This window comes from Rhinolophus sinicus, linkage group LG11 (genome assembly GCF_036562045.2).
Source record: "Rhinolophus sinicus isolate RSC01 linkage group LG11, ASM3656204v1, whole genome shotgun sequence".
NCBI lineage: Eukaryota > Metazoa > Chordata > Mammalia > Chiroptera > Rhinolophidae > Rhinolophus > Rhinolophus sinicus.
Window position 1 is genome coordinate 69,503,571 of NC_133760.1, and position 17,519 is coordinate 69,521,089.

General features: G+C 35.2%; 1 non-coding gene across 1 annotated transcript; it reads right to left on the reverse strand.

The window, feature by feature from the left end:
• Nucleotides 1-2,848: 2,848 nt before the first annotated feature.
• On the reverse strand, nucleotides 2,849-2,922 carry TRNAT-GGU (transfer RNA threonine (anticodon GGU)). The gene has a single exon. It is a non-coding gene; the product is annotated as a tRNA-Thr (tRNA).
• Nucleotides 2,923-17,519: the final 14,597 nt, after the last annotated feature.

The following is a 17,519-nucleotide window of genomic DNA, read 5'->3' on the forward strand; positions in this document are numbered from 1 at the left end:
CTGGGTAAAAGCAAACTTTTCTTGATAAAGGAAGAGTCAGTGAGATGCTGACTCCAACTACACTGAACTTTTAAGATAATCCTCAATTCTCTTTGTATTTGAATATGTTTATTCTGATTTTTCCAATGTACCACCTTTATATCTTCTAACATGCGATATAATTAACATATGTGGTATACACGTTGTTTTTTTGGTCTGTCTCCTATGTCTCTTCATTGGAATATAAGCTTCACCAGGTCTGCAACCCTTGTATGTTGTGATCACTGATAGAGCAAAGTATAAAGATGAGTGCTTTTCACACAATAAGTGCAGAACACACACACACACATACACACACAATGAATGGATAATTCAAAAAAACTTGCAAAATGGGGGATTACTTTCTTCTCTATAGGGTTTAGTATCGTTATACATATTAGAGAATACACACATACTGTGTTTGGCACGATAGGCTACTGAACTGTGTTAGGAATTATTCCTACAAATAAAAGTGCTTAAAAACAAAAAGAAAAACAGCACTGCTGACCTAATAGTTACATTTCATGCTGAATGACCTATAAAATCTCTTGGGATTGGATAAAGCTCTTGGCTTGGCAAAAGATAAAGATATCTCCTCTTAATGTGATGTTTACAGAATTAGAAAAAAAAATGGAGACTGAAAGCTAAAACCAGAAATCCCAAATAACATCAGAAATTTCAAATCATCAGGGAAAGAAATAGCATGTTTTCAACTGAAAGAAATTATCACTCCTACTTATAAGTTCCCCAAGATCATATACGTTGAGTAACATAAATAAGAATATCAAATAGTATGTACACATACAATTACATGTCTATGATTACTCTAACCATGTGATTATCTTAGAACTATTTCTACATGGACAAATGTGTCATCTGCAAAGACAGCTTTATTTCTTCCCTCCTCATATTGACACCTTTTATTTCTTTTTATTATCTAATTGCACCAGCAAAGACTGCTAGTATGATTGTGAGTAGGAGTCGTGATAGAGGACATCCTTACCTCTTTTCATTCTTTGGGGGCAATCATCCAGTTTCTCACAATCAAGCATGATAAGACCTGTAGATTATTTGCAGATGTTGTTTTATCAAGTTGAGGACATTTCTACCATTCTTGGTTTTCTGAGAGCTTTTTATCATTAATGAGGGTTGGATTTTAGCAAACGCTTGCTTTCCATCATGTCATTTTTCCTTTTTGTTCTGCTGATATGGTGGATTACACTAATAGATTGTCTACACTGAATAAGCCTTGCAGAGTGGGAATAAGTCCCATTTCATCACAATGCATAACTTTGTTTTACATTTTTGAATTTTCTCTGTTGTTATATTTGTTTATGTTTATGCAGAATTTATTCTGTAGTAATAAATAACTGATAAAATATACTTTTGTTGCTATTATAAATAGTGTATTATATTAAATAATTATATTTAGTTAATGCTGTCCGACAAATGAAACTAGCTTTTATATATTGATTCTATAGGCAGCCAAATTGCTAATTTACCTAAAAATGATTGTGCTTTTCTATGTATCTGAGCTTTTCACCTGTGAAAAATGATTGTGTTATCATTTTTCTTTTCTAATCCCCTTAATTCTTATTTTTTGTCTTATTTTACTGCGCCGTATAAAATATACTCAACGGCAATGATACTGATCAGAATTAATAATATAATGGCATATTTATCTTGTTCTTAGTAATAAGGAACAGATTCCAATAACTAAAGTCTTTGAAGTCTCCTGACTTCTGAAATTACACAAATATCATGACTACAGGGTAGATGGAAAAATTAAGGTCAAAATTATAATAAATCCACCATAGATGGTTACAGAAAGGAAAAAGAAAATTGTAACAAAAGACACACAAGATTAGTATTGAGGAAAGTTTAAAACTTTATTACAGTCACTGCAGAAACCCTGCCTGATTTCTGTTTTTTGATGATCTGAATGCTGGCTCATATTTGTCTAAATTTAATCTCTGAGAATTCTGAGGTAAATGGATTTAGGATGATAAATCCAGAGAAAATTTTTATTTGCATTTCCTGAGCACCAAAGGGCAATGCAAATTTTGAATCACATTAAGTTTTTGGCCTGGATTGTTTTCCTTCAAAGAGTATGAACCAGCAAAATTGACAAGAACAGTCTATTGATTACAAATTCTCAGAGGATTCTATAACTGTTCTCAATGAGCAGGTGAAGAAACAGATTTCCTCACTGAGACCATTGCAGGATGGCACGTTTTTGTCACACATAACCTCTCAATGACAACACAGTACCCTTGGGTGTCCACCCCACAGGAAAGTTTTTCTTTACAACCCAAACCTACTTAGGTACAAAGCCTGATATTCCAATTCCCCATGGTTATTGCACTCACAAAGGGTGACTTAATATTTGTCTTGAACAAGTTTCCATTTCTATACTTTATACTTTGATGAAGCTATAAAAAGAATGCGTTCTCTGACTCATGACAGATGTTCTCCTTACATCTACGTTAAAAATATTTACTGAATTCTGCCTATATGTAGAATATAACAAGTAAATTAGAATGAAACACGGATACCGACTGTCCTGTAGCTCATAATCTATTTAGTGCTACCCAATACTCATGTCTGAAGAAATACTTCCAAGCCATATACCAAAAGACATATACTAAAAATAAATGTATCTAATACAGCAGGAAAAAGTGAATACAAATACAGCAGGAAAAAGTAAAGGCAGAATGAAAGTGGAACTATCTAATGAAACAGGAGATCAAACTGGTTTTGAAAAAGGCATAAATATAAGCTTTTCTTTTTTTTTTTTTTTTTTTTTTTTTAAGGAGGGTGCAGCTCCCAGTGGCCCATGCAGGGATCGAACCAGCAACCTTGGTGCTACCAGCACCACGCTCTAACCAGCTGAGCTAACTGGCCACCCTTTATAAGCTGCTTTTTAAAAATATATGCTATTTTTCAGAATCCTCAACTATTATGCGGTTGTTAAAATGCTGTTTTCCTGATACCTCGAGCTAGTGTACAGATGCCTGGCTGCTCACAGACGAAAGGTGCCTCAGTCCACTGCTTTCCTAATATACTTTGCTGTTATTTGTTTTCCCATTTTATCTCATTTGTTGGGCTCTGAATATTTACTTCTGAAATTACTTCAAACATATGAAGACAGAAATGATTGATTTAAAACACGGAATTTGGCAAGTGATTATACATAATGTTCTCTAATTACCTGCAGTAGAGCTTTTATCCTCTGAATTTTTCATAAGGATGGTAAGTGCATGGTAAGTAATTAATTGATGATTTTTTTCCATTGAAACAGTGAATATGTTTGCAGTTTATAGACTAAGGCAATTATTCTGGTTAACTGAAATTATATTTCCAAATGTGATGTAAACATATCATTAAAGATATTAGGATTTGTTAAGTAAATTATATGAATTTATTTCAAGCACCTATAATTATTTTTACCAATGGGCTGTTAAAAATCCTAATGAGATTGGAATTTTTCTATTCTCTATGCACATATTATAAATTTCCCCCCAAAATATATGTATTTTTAAGAACAATATGTAATTGTAAGCACTAGCCAATTGAAATCAAGGTTCTCTTTGGTCCAGAATTATAATTCAATTTTTTCCATCTCATTTATTAAAGAGATTTAAAGTACATTTCAATTACTTTCAAGGAAATGTTTGGTAACTTACTTATATATCAGAGGTATCAAATTGGAAGGAATTAAAAGGAGAAGAAAAGGGAGGAGGAAGAGGTAAAGGAAGAGAAAGAGGAGAGAGATGAAAAAAGAAACTGCAGTGACCAGCAAGATATGCTAAATTCATCATGGAAGGAACTACTACTTTTTAACAATAGATTAAAAATTATGATTGATTCTTTTCTTCATACAAACGTTGCATTTATCATTTTTACTTTGAAACAGGACTTTAGGCATAACTCACTTCAATTAGAACCTGGTATACTGAACAACAAGTCAGTGTTTGAAATCCACATTCATCTTGTTTTATAAGCAATATTTGCTCATAATTAGAGGAAGTTTAAGTTACAAATAATACAATTAAAAAATATCTAGTTGTTAACTGTTCCATTACGAATAAGTTCTATCAGTCTCCTAGGAATGTCACAGCAAATTACCTAAAAATTGGATGGCTTCAAACAATATACAGAGGGCACCAAAAAAATGTATACACACTTCAAGAAAGGAAAAATCTATTAAAATTGTAATACTCAATATATACGGATAACAAAAGATGAATACAAGTCATACATTTTTTGGCACCCCCAGTATATGCTTTCAAGGTTCTGGAGACCAAAAGTTTGAAATGGACGTGTTGGCAAGGCCATGCTCCCTCTGAAGGCTCTGGAAAGAAATAAAGGGGTCCCTGATCTAAAGCGAGTTTGCAATCTGGCAGGGAAATTTCCAAGAGGTTTCAAGGCCCACGTATAATTCTCTGTGGCTTTTTCTGCCCTCCGGGCCTCTGGAGGATCTGCAGGTCCTACCTGGGAGCTGTGCCAGCTCCTGACTCTGGCCTCCGAGTCTGCATCTGTACTGCGACCCATAAGTCATTCTTTTGTTTTCCTTTTTTTTTTCCTGGAAAAGTAGTGCATGTTTGTAGCTGAGTGATTCTATCAGTCTATTTCCTGCCTAGGGAATCCCAGAAGTCTGACTGCTCTCCATCTGGCCCAGTCCCTGCCTCCTTCAGTCCAAACTGGGAGTGTGTCTGCTGGTGTAACATTCTCACAAGCCATGCTGGTCTTCTGCGGACGTCAGGGGTGGGTGCCATGACACAGTGGCGTCCTCCACATACCCTCCTGGAGAATCCTGTCTCCACCCCCACCCCCCCCCCCCGCTTCTCTTGAGTTGGTTGATTGGAACCATAAACAAATAGAGAATAATATTCTTGAGAATACTTAAAAAGAAACGTGACTTCCTTTGACAAGGTATTTTGTAGCATGTATTGAGTAGAGAGGGTAGAAAATAAAGAAGTACAAGGGTAAATAAAGTGTATATAATCAATAAATTTAAACACAAAAGAAGAAAACCTAGAAAGGAGTGTAAATTCACAGTAATTCTAGTGAGACCACTGGGGAAGTGATATACTGGGGAATGAGAGGACTGAAGGGGAAAACCAATTGAGAGAAAAGCACCATAAATGCGAGACAGAAAAGGAGTTGTTATCTAACAGAGTAAACCTGTGATTTCAGTATAGAGGTGAAAGGTAATTGGACAGGATAACTGTGCTAAATTTTAGGGAGAGTGAACTGGCTGGGGAGGAACAATAGGAAGTAAATGGGAACTTGCAAGAGAGAAACACAAAATAAGGGAGCAGAAAGAATCAGATGAGGAAAGAGTCCTCAAGTCATTATATCCTTTACCAGGAATCAATATAAAGTGCTTTGAGCTGCAGACCCCAAGGACAGTCATAGGACTAAACTGGCCACTTCTGTGACCTGGTCGGTCAAAATTGGCCAGTTAAAAAACATGAAAAACACTGTTAAATCTGCTTCTGAAAGTCTGTCTGACGGAGATCTGCTACTGGGTCAAAGCCCACACTAACACATTCATCCATAAGCATAATTTTACCTTGAAATGAAAATTGAGTGCATCTGTACTCATTCAGTCCATGATTACAGTTGGCAATTTTCAAATTCAATGCCCCATGTTCAACAACAATATTAAAGACTTCCTCATAATATCCAATCATTTCATTCAGCCCAACCCGGTCTGTTCATATAGTGAGAGACTGGTTTTCATATGGCCCAAACTCATAACATATTTATCACATCAAGAACAATAAGAGACAACGGTAGCCTTAGTTGAGTCACTTTTCTCCATATCAATTCCATATTGAAAAGAAACTGCCATTAGCATGTGTATTAGTCGGCTTGAGCTGTCATAACAGAACACCAGAGACCGGGGGCTTAAACAGCAGAAACTTATTTTCTCCCAGCTCTGGAGGCTGGATGACCAAGATCAAGCTGCTAACTGGGAGCGTTTCTGAAGAGCTCCCTTCCTGGCCTGCGCACAGCTGCCTTCTTGGTGTGTCCTCACATGACCTCTCCTCTGTACATCCACACGCCTGGTGTCTGTGTCATAAGGACACTGTTCCTATGGATGAGGGCCCCACGCTTATGACCTCATTTAACCTTAACTGCCTCCTAAAAGCCCTTATGCACAAATAGAGTCTTGTTGGGGGTTAAAACTTCAATATTTTAACGGGGCAGGGGTGGGGCGGTGAGGGAGACACAGTTCAGTCCATAACAGCATGAATAGTAAAAAATAATAGTGATTTTTTTTTAAATCTTAATAGCATGTCTGTTTAGGTGTGATAATAAAGCTCTTTACATTAGCCACAAAATTAGTCTCTTGCTGGCAGTCAGTCTTAATGACAGATTTCCCCCCCCCCCAGCAAATGGATCCATTTCTTCTAAAGTCTTCCCATAAGACCATGCATTAAGCAAACCTCCCTCTGTTATAGATATAATGAAAAAAAATTCATAGTAAATGAAATTACACTCTAGCTGCAGGAAGTGCCATCACCAAAATGATCTGAGAAATCTAAGCTTATTTTCAGCATGTAAGACAATTCCAATAGGATACCTTTTCAATCTTATGCTTAAGCTGATGATTCTTTTGTCTCAAGTTTTGCAAAGATGTCCATTTAATTATGAAGAATTATGTGTTGAATATGTTGGCATAATAATTCACGAGAACAACACTAGCAGAATAAACTTTTTGTAATATTTGGAGTCCTGTACCATAATTAGTTCTTTCATTTCTGGAATTGGGAGAAGTGCTGGTTGTGCAGACATATAACTATGCTAAATTTGAATGTGGGCTCCTTTAAGGGGAATGTCAGGAAGTCCAATAGGGTTTGAGGTATAAATTGGGCCTAGAAGCAGCAGGAGGAAAGAACTGCAGAATTGCCCCGAAGGCTCACAGAAGGCTTTAAGTATTGGCATCTCAGAAGGATATCCTGAAAGCAAAGCTCTCCTCACTGTACTAAAATGATCACATTGCCTACGTTTCTTTCCCACATTCTTAACCTACACTGGAGAGGCAATAATCAATAATTATTAGAGCCATGGAGCTTATGGGGAAATCTATTGGGAGTTCATTTTTGGAACATCTAAGCATTGGCATAAAATATGCAAAAAAATCATTCTGCATGATAAACTATTAAGGATTCACATATATTCTCTTATTAATGCTGGATTGCTCACTATAATATCCTCTAAAATTTGTTATGTCTAATTTAAATTCTGCAACTTTCCTCTCTATTAGATTAATACCATTGGGTGCAGAGACCTGTGGATGGCACCTGTTACATTCTTTTTCCTTCAAATAAACTGGGATCTTAATATATTTCAGGTCTCCTGAACATAGCTATGCACACACCTTTCACAAAAGTCTTGGAGCGTCTCCCCGCACGAGGAAGCAATATCTATGTTACTATTCTAGGATGAGACGACTCCCATCTGAGATCCCTAACCATGTTGTATAAGCCAGAGAAAAAGTCTCTAATGACTTGTAAAAGGGTGTTGTGGCTAAATCGCCACATGTAGTGTAATGTCATACCAGAACATAGTAAGTTCTGATATCAGGGTTTAGTGACCTATTCCCTTATACCACGAAAGGGGCACAGACCAGTATAGGGACTGAGGGAATTTCTATTTCATCTCCAAATCCTAGTGTTCTGAATGAGATTTGAAAATGTCTCAGTCATGGGAGTCTCCTTACTGGACATGCTCAGATTAAAGAAGTCTGGCTCTTTATATGCCTTAGGCAGTAGTTTATGACATGAACCTAGGATTTTGCAGCCACCAGAAGCAGGAAAGATATTTTATGGAAAAAATATATGGTGACAAAATCAGATGATAAATTCTAGTTCATTGATTGATTTATTCATGTGTTTATTTATTCACAGTAATTATTTAGTATGTCCAGCAGTATTCCAGATACTGCAGATACAGAATAAAACAGATAAAGCCTTACCCTCATGGAGCTTAGATTCTACCAAAATGAAGCATATTAAATATAAACATTGCATGTCCTCGGAAATACAATTTCTTCAAGAAAATTATTTTCCTAACCCAGAAAACTTCTCTTAAAGATAGGAGAGAAAGAAAACAATTTTGTTACTGAATAAGCATTAAATCAGAATACGTTATGTATCACAGGTAATCCGTTAAAACATTGCAGATACAGAACAAAATCTCACCCTTTTATAAAACAAGCAGATATAACCCATTACACAAGATAAACAATAAGTGGACCTGACAGCACTATTTGTCACACACAATTCATTCTAAATTCATTTGGTGATAGGGATGGTTATCTAAGTTTGTCTTTATCCAAAGGAAAAATAAACTTCTCATATCTTTATAATAAGAGCTAGTTTTGCAACTTGAAGGGTGGTAGGTGCTGGCCTAAGTTAGGCTCCTAACTTTCCACAGAAAATGGGACATAGGGCACTGTCTTCCTTACATACCAGAGATAGCTCCCAAGTCCTTGAGAGAAACACATGCCTGGGTGTTAAAGCCAGCAATTGCTTTTTAACAATTTATATACAATCCAAAGATACAGAAAGAACTGAAAATTACAAGTTTTCTAAAGTAAGTGTTCTACGAAAAGGAAGGGAAGAAAGTCTTTCTTATTTACAACAGGGAATTTTTTTTTCTTTTTTTTGTACTTGACCTGACAATCGCCTCCCTGTGTTACCATAAAATACGATTATTACAGCTTTCTAATCATCTTCATTGCTATTTTTACCTTTCTCTGGGCAAGTTACAGACAACTACATATCCAGCAAGTCCAACGAAATTAAACACTTTTTTAGGAGTTTATGATAAAACACATCTCTTTGTATCTACTCTATTTAGGTTTGTTGTTGTTGCTGTTGTTGTTTCCTGGTGTAAATGAGAAATTTTTTAGCTTTTTCCCCTCCTCGGGAAGACTTTGGGGTTAAGAGAAAAGTTCTGCTACCAAAGCAATTTTATCAACATTATCTACATTGCAACAGTGCCTTGGAAATGGAAAGAAAAACACTGAGTGTTCAGATACTGAATCTTGTTTGATTTATCTCTTCCTTTTGATGGAAAGAAAAGTGCTGGGCTAGGGTACTGTGACAATGTCCAAAGGTGGAAAAAACAAACAAATAGGACCATCTGTTTTTCAATGGAATTTCCAGTTGTCATCTTTACTCATAGCAATTAACTGGTGATACCACCTAATAAGAACATGGTAAGATACGGACCTCAGTCCGTCTGGTGAAATAATTTTCAAGTCCTAGAACTCACTTAGAGAACTAATGTCTTCTGTTATTTATCAAATGATGCATGCTCCAAATGTCTGTGGTTATGGGGACGTTCACTTAGGGAAAGGACAAGAGAAATAATCATGAGATAAAATGTATGGTAAAAATAGTCATCTTTCTAATCTTAATTAAAAGATTATTACCCAAATTAATCCAAACAGTTTGCCACACCAGCTCCGTGTTGTACTATTTTGGGTACTCTGGAAAATCTGTGGAATGTGCCTTAATTTTCAGCACAACCCATCTGCTACCTCTTAGCTCATGTCTTACCACCCACGCTCCATACCTTTAATTCCCTCTGCTCCAGCCACACCAATTTCCTCCCTATTCCTGTAATTCAGTAGTTACTCTACTGACTCAGCCTTTGTACTGCTCTCCTGACTGCCTGGAAGACTTGCACCTCCCCACACCCCAGATATCCATTCACAGAGCTCATTCTTTCCTCTCCTTAGGTTTCCCCTCATACATAATTGTATCAGACAGGTTTTATCTGACTGTCCCATATCAATAGCACCTTCTCCTTCACTGTTAGAACTTTCTCCATCCCATCTATCCTGCCTTTGTATTTCCCGCAGCACACAGACAATGCCTGACACCTGTGTGTGCTCTGAGTCATCCAACCCCTCTTCTGTAACCTCTACTGAACACTCTTCTACTCATTAGTGTCACACAATTTTCTCAGTAGATCTGAACCTAAAGTCTTCTCCCCCTTCTCACATTATTACATATTTTCATTTTCCTAGGCTACTGTGTGTTTATTTATCCCAACCATAGCATTTGCTACCTTCAATCTTTCACTGTAGTGAGCTATGTATATGTCTCCACTACAAGAAATAAAGGTCTATGAAGACCAAGGCTGTGTTCTGTCTCTCTTTGACCCTAAAAGTTCATATACTAACAAACTGCATATACGAAATAGTATGAACAAATAATTAGTTGATACATATTAATATGTGTTCAAATATCATATATAAATATTAAATCTACAATTTTATATAAAGTTGAATTATATAAAAAGCTTTATTATATTCACAATAAAGCAAAGTTGTAGAAATAAATAAAAATGTGCTGAATGAATTTATTAACTTTCCCAGGAGATACTGGAATTTGGATGGTGGAATTTATTGCCCTATCCCAAACATGAATTGGGCTTGCAAACCTATTCTTACACTTGAAAACATGGAGGTGTTCAGATTCTTCTTACATAATACTGTAGAGACACCCTGCTCTTCTGTTTTCTAATGATAATCGATCTATTATTGTGTTTCTAAATAAGGGTCCTTTTGAAGCAGAACCAGTTTTCTATATACTGTCCTTTCTTGTTTGAGATTATTCTGTAAACCTGCAGGATTTCTCACTGATGGCACTGTTTTCTTTCCTTTTCTTTCCTTTTTCTAACTTTGGGTATTGTCACAGCAATCTTCACTCCACGGAAAGAAAGAGGTAGATCAAAAGACACGCAATACCTGAAGAGGCAGCATCTTTCTTTCAAATACAAGCTACTGTTGTTACAACATAGGTAACCCTCAGAAAACCATTTTGGGTGCAAAACATTTTTTCTTAACCCCAAAGTCTTCTCTAGGGAGAGAGAAAGATATAAATCTTTTTTGCTTACTACATAAAAGAAAAAAGGTAAAATAAATAACAAAAGATTCATTTTATCTCAAACTTCATACATGGTATCTCTGAAACAACTGAATTGTTTTTCAATTATAAAAACATAAATCATCATTAAAAGAAAAAAGAACACCCCAAAACAGGATCATCTTATGCAAGAAATGTATCCATACAAATATTTTTTTAAACTTAAAACTTCTATGTCATGTCATATGTGCACTGTTTAGTAAAGTACATGGTAAGGTTAAAGGATAGTTTCATTATGCCAAGAGGACAAATTGGATTATGGGCTCATTATTAAAATCATTCGATCTCTTTGGATTATTTTTTCTGATCATATATTGTTATATGATAGTTATGTCAGACCCTCCCAAATGGATGAATAAATGGAAATGACAAGCTTGGTGTGTAAATTTAGTAATTTTAGATATTCAAAGTCTGAAAATACCTTGTATACTGGAAACAGTTTTAAGTTTAGCAAAGAAAATCTGGCTGTTACCTGATTATTAAAAATAGTTGGTTTTTGTTGGTTTGGTTGTTTGTTTGTTTTCCAGCAAGGCTTCATGGGATTATATCCACTCCTGCATCAATGGAAATAGGATAATGTGGCAGAAGAGCTCCACGGTAAAAGTGCATGACTTTCCTCTACTCAGGATTCTATCTAGTCTGATTTAATTGACCTGGGGCCAAACAGGCATTCTCCCTGAGATACATAAAGTGTTATCAGTAATTAACACTATGTCAAATAAATATGAAAAGCCATGTCATTGTAAAGCACAATTAAATATAAGCATTTGTTTTTAGTCTCTCCTTTGAGGTTGGTTAACCAAATCTATGTACCATTTATAATCACTCTCCAAAACCTCTTAGATTCTATCTTTAAACCTCGTTTTAGTCAAAGGCAAAAAAAAATGATTTACCCCCAGATTCAAAAGGAATTCCCTCTCCGTAACACAGAGAGTCCTAGCAGAGAATCTGTTATTTGGGCTTTTTAACAGAGATAGAATTGATGGAATTCAATTTTATTAGATTTTGTTATGTGGAATTCATTTTTATTAGACATAGAATTCTGCATGTCCTCAGTGCCCTAGCGTATTCTACTTGACACATCTCGTGAATGTCAGGATGTCACAGTGACGACCTACATTTTCATAAATGGATTGTCTTAGTACATTTGGGTTGCTATAACAAAATACAGCAGACTGGATAGCTTATAAAGAACAAAAACTTACTGCTCAGAGTTTTGAAGGATGGAAATTTAAGATCAGGGTCAGGTTTCCAGCATGCTTAGGCAGCTTCTGGGACTCAGACCTCTCAATCTGTCCTCACCTGGAACTAGAACATAGAGATCTCTCTGGAGCCTTTTATAGGCACTAACCCCATTCATGAGGGTTCCACACTCGTGACTGAGCACTTCCCAAAAGCCATATCCTCATATAACCACCTTTGAACTTAGGAGTTTAACATAGAAACTTTGGGGGTGCATAAACATTCAGACCATAGCACAGGTATAAAGCAACACCAACAAAAATCATACATAGTCGATCAGACCGTGGCAAACAGAAAGAGTGCATATCCCGGTCTCTTAGGTTACCACCTAACCTGCTAGTAAAATCTGTTTAGGAATCTACGAGTCACAGATTTCTTTGTCACAGAGAAATCAGAATTCCTTTAATTGTGAGAATGGAGAAATACACACATGCGCGCACACACACACGCTCATGAGTTTATATGGGAATTACTTTCAAATGAAAAAAAAAGAAAATCCATGCATGGTGCCATAATAGAAGGTGACATCTGTGGCACTGAATTAGAAGGAAACAATGAAATAACATGGACAGACTAATTTGAATTCGACTGTAGGATGCAAGATGTGAACACGCCTCGTACTGAGCACAGCCTGTCTTATCACCTTTCCCATTAAGCTTGACTGAAGGATTCCTTTGACTCATGAAAGTGAGATCCATACTCAAATCATCCCTCCGCCTATCCCATTAGAAACAAAACGCTAGCTATTTGTTTTCTCTATGTTCTCCAAATGTGACACGCAATATGATAATCTGGATTTTTTTTAAATGGGTGCTAATGTGTGAGTGCTCAGCTGACAAAGCAAAACATCGGGGTTAATAAAAGTCAGAATGATTCACTGCTTAGAAAGCAACGCGCCCTGTTGTTCAGCGGCACAAAATGGAGATGGGCAGTGTCATTACTTACCCTAGGGATTCTCTTCCTTTTAAAAACCTATTAATTTTGTCATTGTTTGGTCTAAATTATATTTATTAGGTTGGTGCTAACGTAATTGCAGTTTAAAAGGTTAAAAATAATTGCAAAAACTGCGATTGCTTTTGCACCAATGTAATACTTTTCTCCTAAAGAAGGTACAAGAAGACCTCTTGTAGACAGAGAATTACTGTAGGACCTGAGCAGGGCCAGGTCTACTTTCTTGTTTGCTCTCAGAAGATGCTACGTTCATTTGTTCAATTTATTCTGGCCTTTGGCTTAAGATACATTAAAATATATATTTACACACATTTGTATTCCCATGATTTTCTTCTCCAACACATCAGCAAATCTCTCTTACTGAAGGCTAATTCCTGATCAAAAATGGGAGAATTTCATAAATATTCCTGAAACAAAGACCACAGGCAGGATTTCAACTAAATCTGTGGCATGTGCTGCTACTTCATGTTCAGCCAGGAAGACAGCTCATTACTTACTGAATTAAAAATGGAATATATACGTGCTTTACTTCAGCATATAATCTACTCAACTTCAATCACTTTACCTGATTAATGAAAGGATTCAGTTTAGATACTTGCAATGCATGTATACGTTAAGAGAACATGGAAGATTCAAGATCTCACAACTTTCCAGATAAATGGACATTTGTACCAGGCATTTAAATCCCCATTAACACAACTTTATCCTAAAATTAAGGCAATTATTAAATAATAACAAAACAAGCAACAAAAAGAATGTAGCTCAGTGATATGTGGCAATAATGGAATTTGTAGAAGAACGCATGATAAAGTAAATCTAATCTATTTTATAAACCAGAAGTCATAATTCAAATGTTCTCCGTAACAAAACTATAGAATTAAGGAAATATCTTCATGAAGTTCTAAATTTACAGACCATTAATGCATGTTTTGAAATATTTTCATTTATTCATAACCTGCCTCTGTTTCAGAACTGAAATATAACACACAATTTTAGGGTAATTTAACTCATAATTTTAAAAGCAATATTAAACCCCTTCAACATTTTGAAAATATTTACAAATTCCATAATCTGTTTTTTAACTGGTTGCATTTTTTGAGAATGCATATGTCACACACACACTCACATACACATATGGCTACATAGTTTTATCATATATCTAAAATGTTTAACTAGATTGATAGTAGTAATACAGTATATAGTTAAACTATTTGAGATCATTGCATGCAAAATATATATATTTGAACCCTACAATGTTTAACACACACTAGACATTAAGTGTTCAAAGAAAATTTATTACGTGAAATCAACTGAAACATTGATTTTGCTTACAATGTCTTTCAAAGAGTAATACAAATGGATATTTAAATACAATGGATATTTTAGTTTAATATGGAAGGATATAAATTCCCATTGTTAAGATATCTGGAATATTTACTTACATCTGAATAGAAAATAAAACCAGAGGCAATACAATATAGAGTGACCTCATGAAACCATTACTATTATATTTTCAAGAGTAGTGTTTGCTTTCTAATAATAAACATTTATGAAGTAGAAAAAATAAATTGAATTGAAATTTTACTAAAAGAAACACAATATGAAGAAATACAAATTTGTATTTATAAAATAGTCATGAGAATGTAATGTACAGCATAGAGATAATAGCCAATAATGTTGCAACCACTATGTACAGTGCCAGGTGGGTACTGGACTAATCAGGGGGGTCACTGCATAAATTATACAAATGTCTAACCACTATGCTGTACACCTGAAACTAATATAAAATAATACTGAATGTTAACTATTACTGAAAAAAAACAATTTGTAAAAAAGTAACACAACATGGAGAATATGTATTACATATAGAAAACTCAGGTAGATACAAGAGTAGATGTGTTGCATCATATCATATAATATCTGCTAAAAGTATGAGAAAACTGAAATAGAGAAAGACTGAATGAAATATACAGGAGGAAAAAAAATGATACTGTGGATTTTCCAAGGAATGTGTCAAACTGAGGAGTTTATGAGACTGTAGTTATAATTAATCAGATAAAGAGTTAATATTTTAGATTTTTAAAAAATGTAAAATTCTAAAAAGAATACTTTAATGGTTTTTATTTCATGTTAAAAACCCATAGCAGAACTTAGTGCATTATGTAATTAACATGATGGAACAATAATCAAAGTTTGCTGAATTTGACCTTGATCAAAATTTTTTTTTTTTTTTTCCAATCACCTGATTTTCTGGAAAAGATTTTAAAAAGTGAGATCCTCAGTAACAAATAATCATGTATAGAATGTCATTTTACTCATTGCTATCTGTAGCAGACAGATATATACTGTTGACTAGTCCATTTTATAGATTTCCTTGTATCAATTTCATAATAGGAACATTATTTCCTTTGAATTAGACTTAGTGTATACACAGACACCTTATCTGCTCCCTAGAATATGGGTACCTGAGGTCTTCCACCCCACATTACCTATCCAGATATCCCTGAATATAAGAGTTATTTGGGAGTTGCTGGGCTGTAGAACAAGGGGCCCGCTTTCCCTGAAAGGCTGTTGTTGACCTTCAGTACAGGGATAAGCCTTCACGTCTATATGAAATAGTCCTTCCTCTAGTAGCCTCAGCCCTTCTGGGGTCACCACCATCAGAATGCGTGGCATGGAGTTGTCAGGTCTGATTGAAAGCATCTTAATTACTAACTCAAAGGAACTTTTGTTTTTGTTCTCATAATTTCTCCTCTCTCAGTTATGACTCTATCTTCTATCCTTTTACTGAATAATGGGAAGCTGATTGTGTTTGTTTATATAAAATAGAAATATCTGACCCTTCAGAAATGAGCTGTGTATATTAGAGTTTATTTTCTTTCACTAGTGCTAAGAAAGTCCTTAAAATTAAAAACACAAGGCCTTTGTATACACTGGAATGCAAGGAGCAAAATATTATGAGTTTCTTCCTGGTGAGTCAACTTTCCTCTCCTATAAGAATGGAAGAGGGAGTTCCTGGTCACATGTGTAAAAACAAAACAAAATTAAACATCCATAAATTGAGTTCTGGGAAAATCACCCTATCAGTGTAATTCTTTTTTTTTTTTTTTTTGGTCAAGATCCGTACCCAGTTATAATTTTATATTTAGATCGATCAGTCAACCCAAAGGAAAGGTAGCTTTAAAACAAAGGGTCAAGTATTTGAGGGAGGTGATAAAAAATGAGTACTGATCCTCGGTTACTAATCAGCCAATATACAATATAGTAAGCATTTAATAAATTATCTGGATTTTGATTTAATAAAAATGCATGTGGAAAGACTGGTTATAATACAAACATAATATAGGTTAAGGTGAAAACAGAAGAAAGATATTGGATCAGCTTAAAGTCATTTTCTGCGATGAAGCAAAAGAAACTAGATTTTCTAAAGAAAAGCAACATGGGGCCAAAAAAAAGTTCCAATAATTGAAAAAAAGAGAGTACACTCAGTTTAATCAGTATTGAAAGAAGAGGAGGTTATAAATTGGGCCTTTAACTCGCACAGAAAGTAATTTTAGTAGCTAAAGCATCTTGAAAGACAAAGGAAAATGATCTATGTGGAAGTCTAAGAGAGAACAAATATGAGAGTTATTTAAGTAGTGTCTAGTGAAAACAAGGCAACTGTGATATGTGAACCTGTAAACTAGATTTTGGTAGCAGAGAAACTGCCATATTATTTGTCATGGGACTTAGAATATAACTGAAAAGGAAACCCTTTGATTAAAGGTAATTCTTTTTCTATCTCTCAGTCTCATCCAGTTTCCAACTGTTTGTAAATCTCAGGTGAACATAAAATTCTCCCTTTGTCTTTTCATTCTTCTCTGTTCCTTCTTTGTTTTTTTAAAAATGGTTTTTAGCTCATCTTCACAACAAACAAAAAATATTTAATTTCATAAAGGCTTTGGAGATTTTTTTTATATTAAAAAAAATGCCAGTCAAGTGAATAATCAGTATGCTCTTACTTAAGACAATTCAAACTCAATACATTAGAGTAAATAATCAAAATAAAGAAATCGACTTTTGGATTCTGCTCAGGATGTAGGAAAAACTAGAAACAATTACAACAAACATTGGACAAACTGCAAGTTCAGGACTCCTCTTGAACTCATCAGAGAACCGAGGTCACCAAGCAACCAATTCCCCCTCCCCCGAAGTCTAATGAGTGATGAACTCCTGCAGGGAAAGCTGTGACACAAGCACTTGCTTACAGGAGACAATCAGCTGGGAGGGTTCAAGACTTAGGAGATGCTGAGTGTGGACTAGCGAGAGAGTGTGGTGCACTCTATTGGTTAAAAGAACGGAGTGAATGTCCCT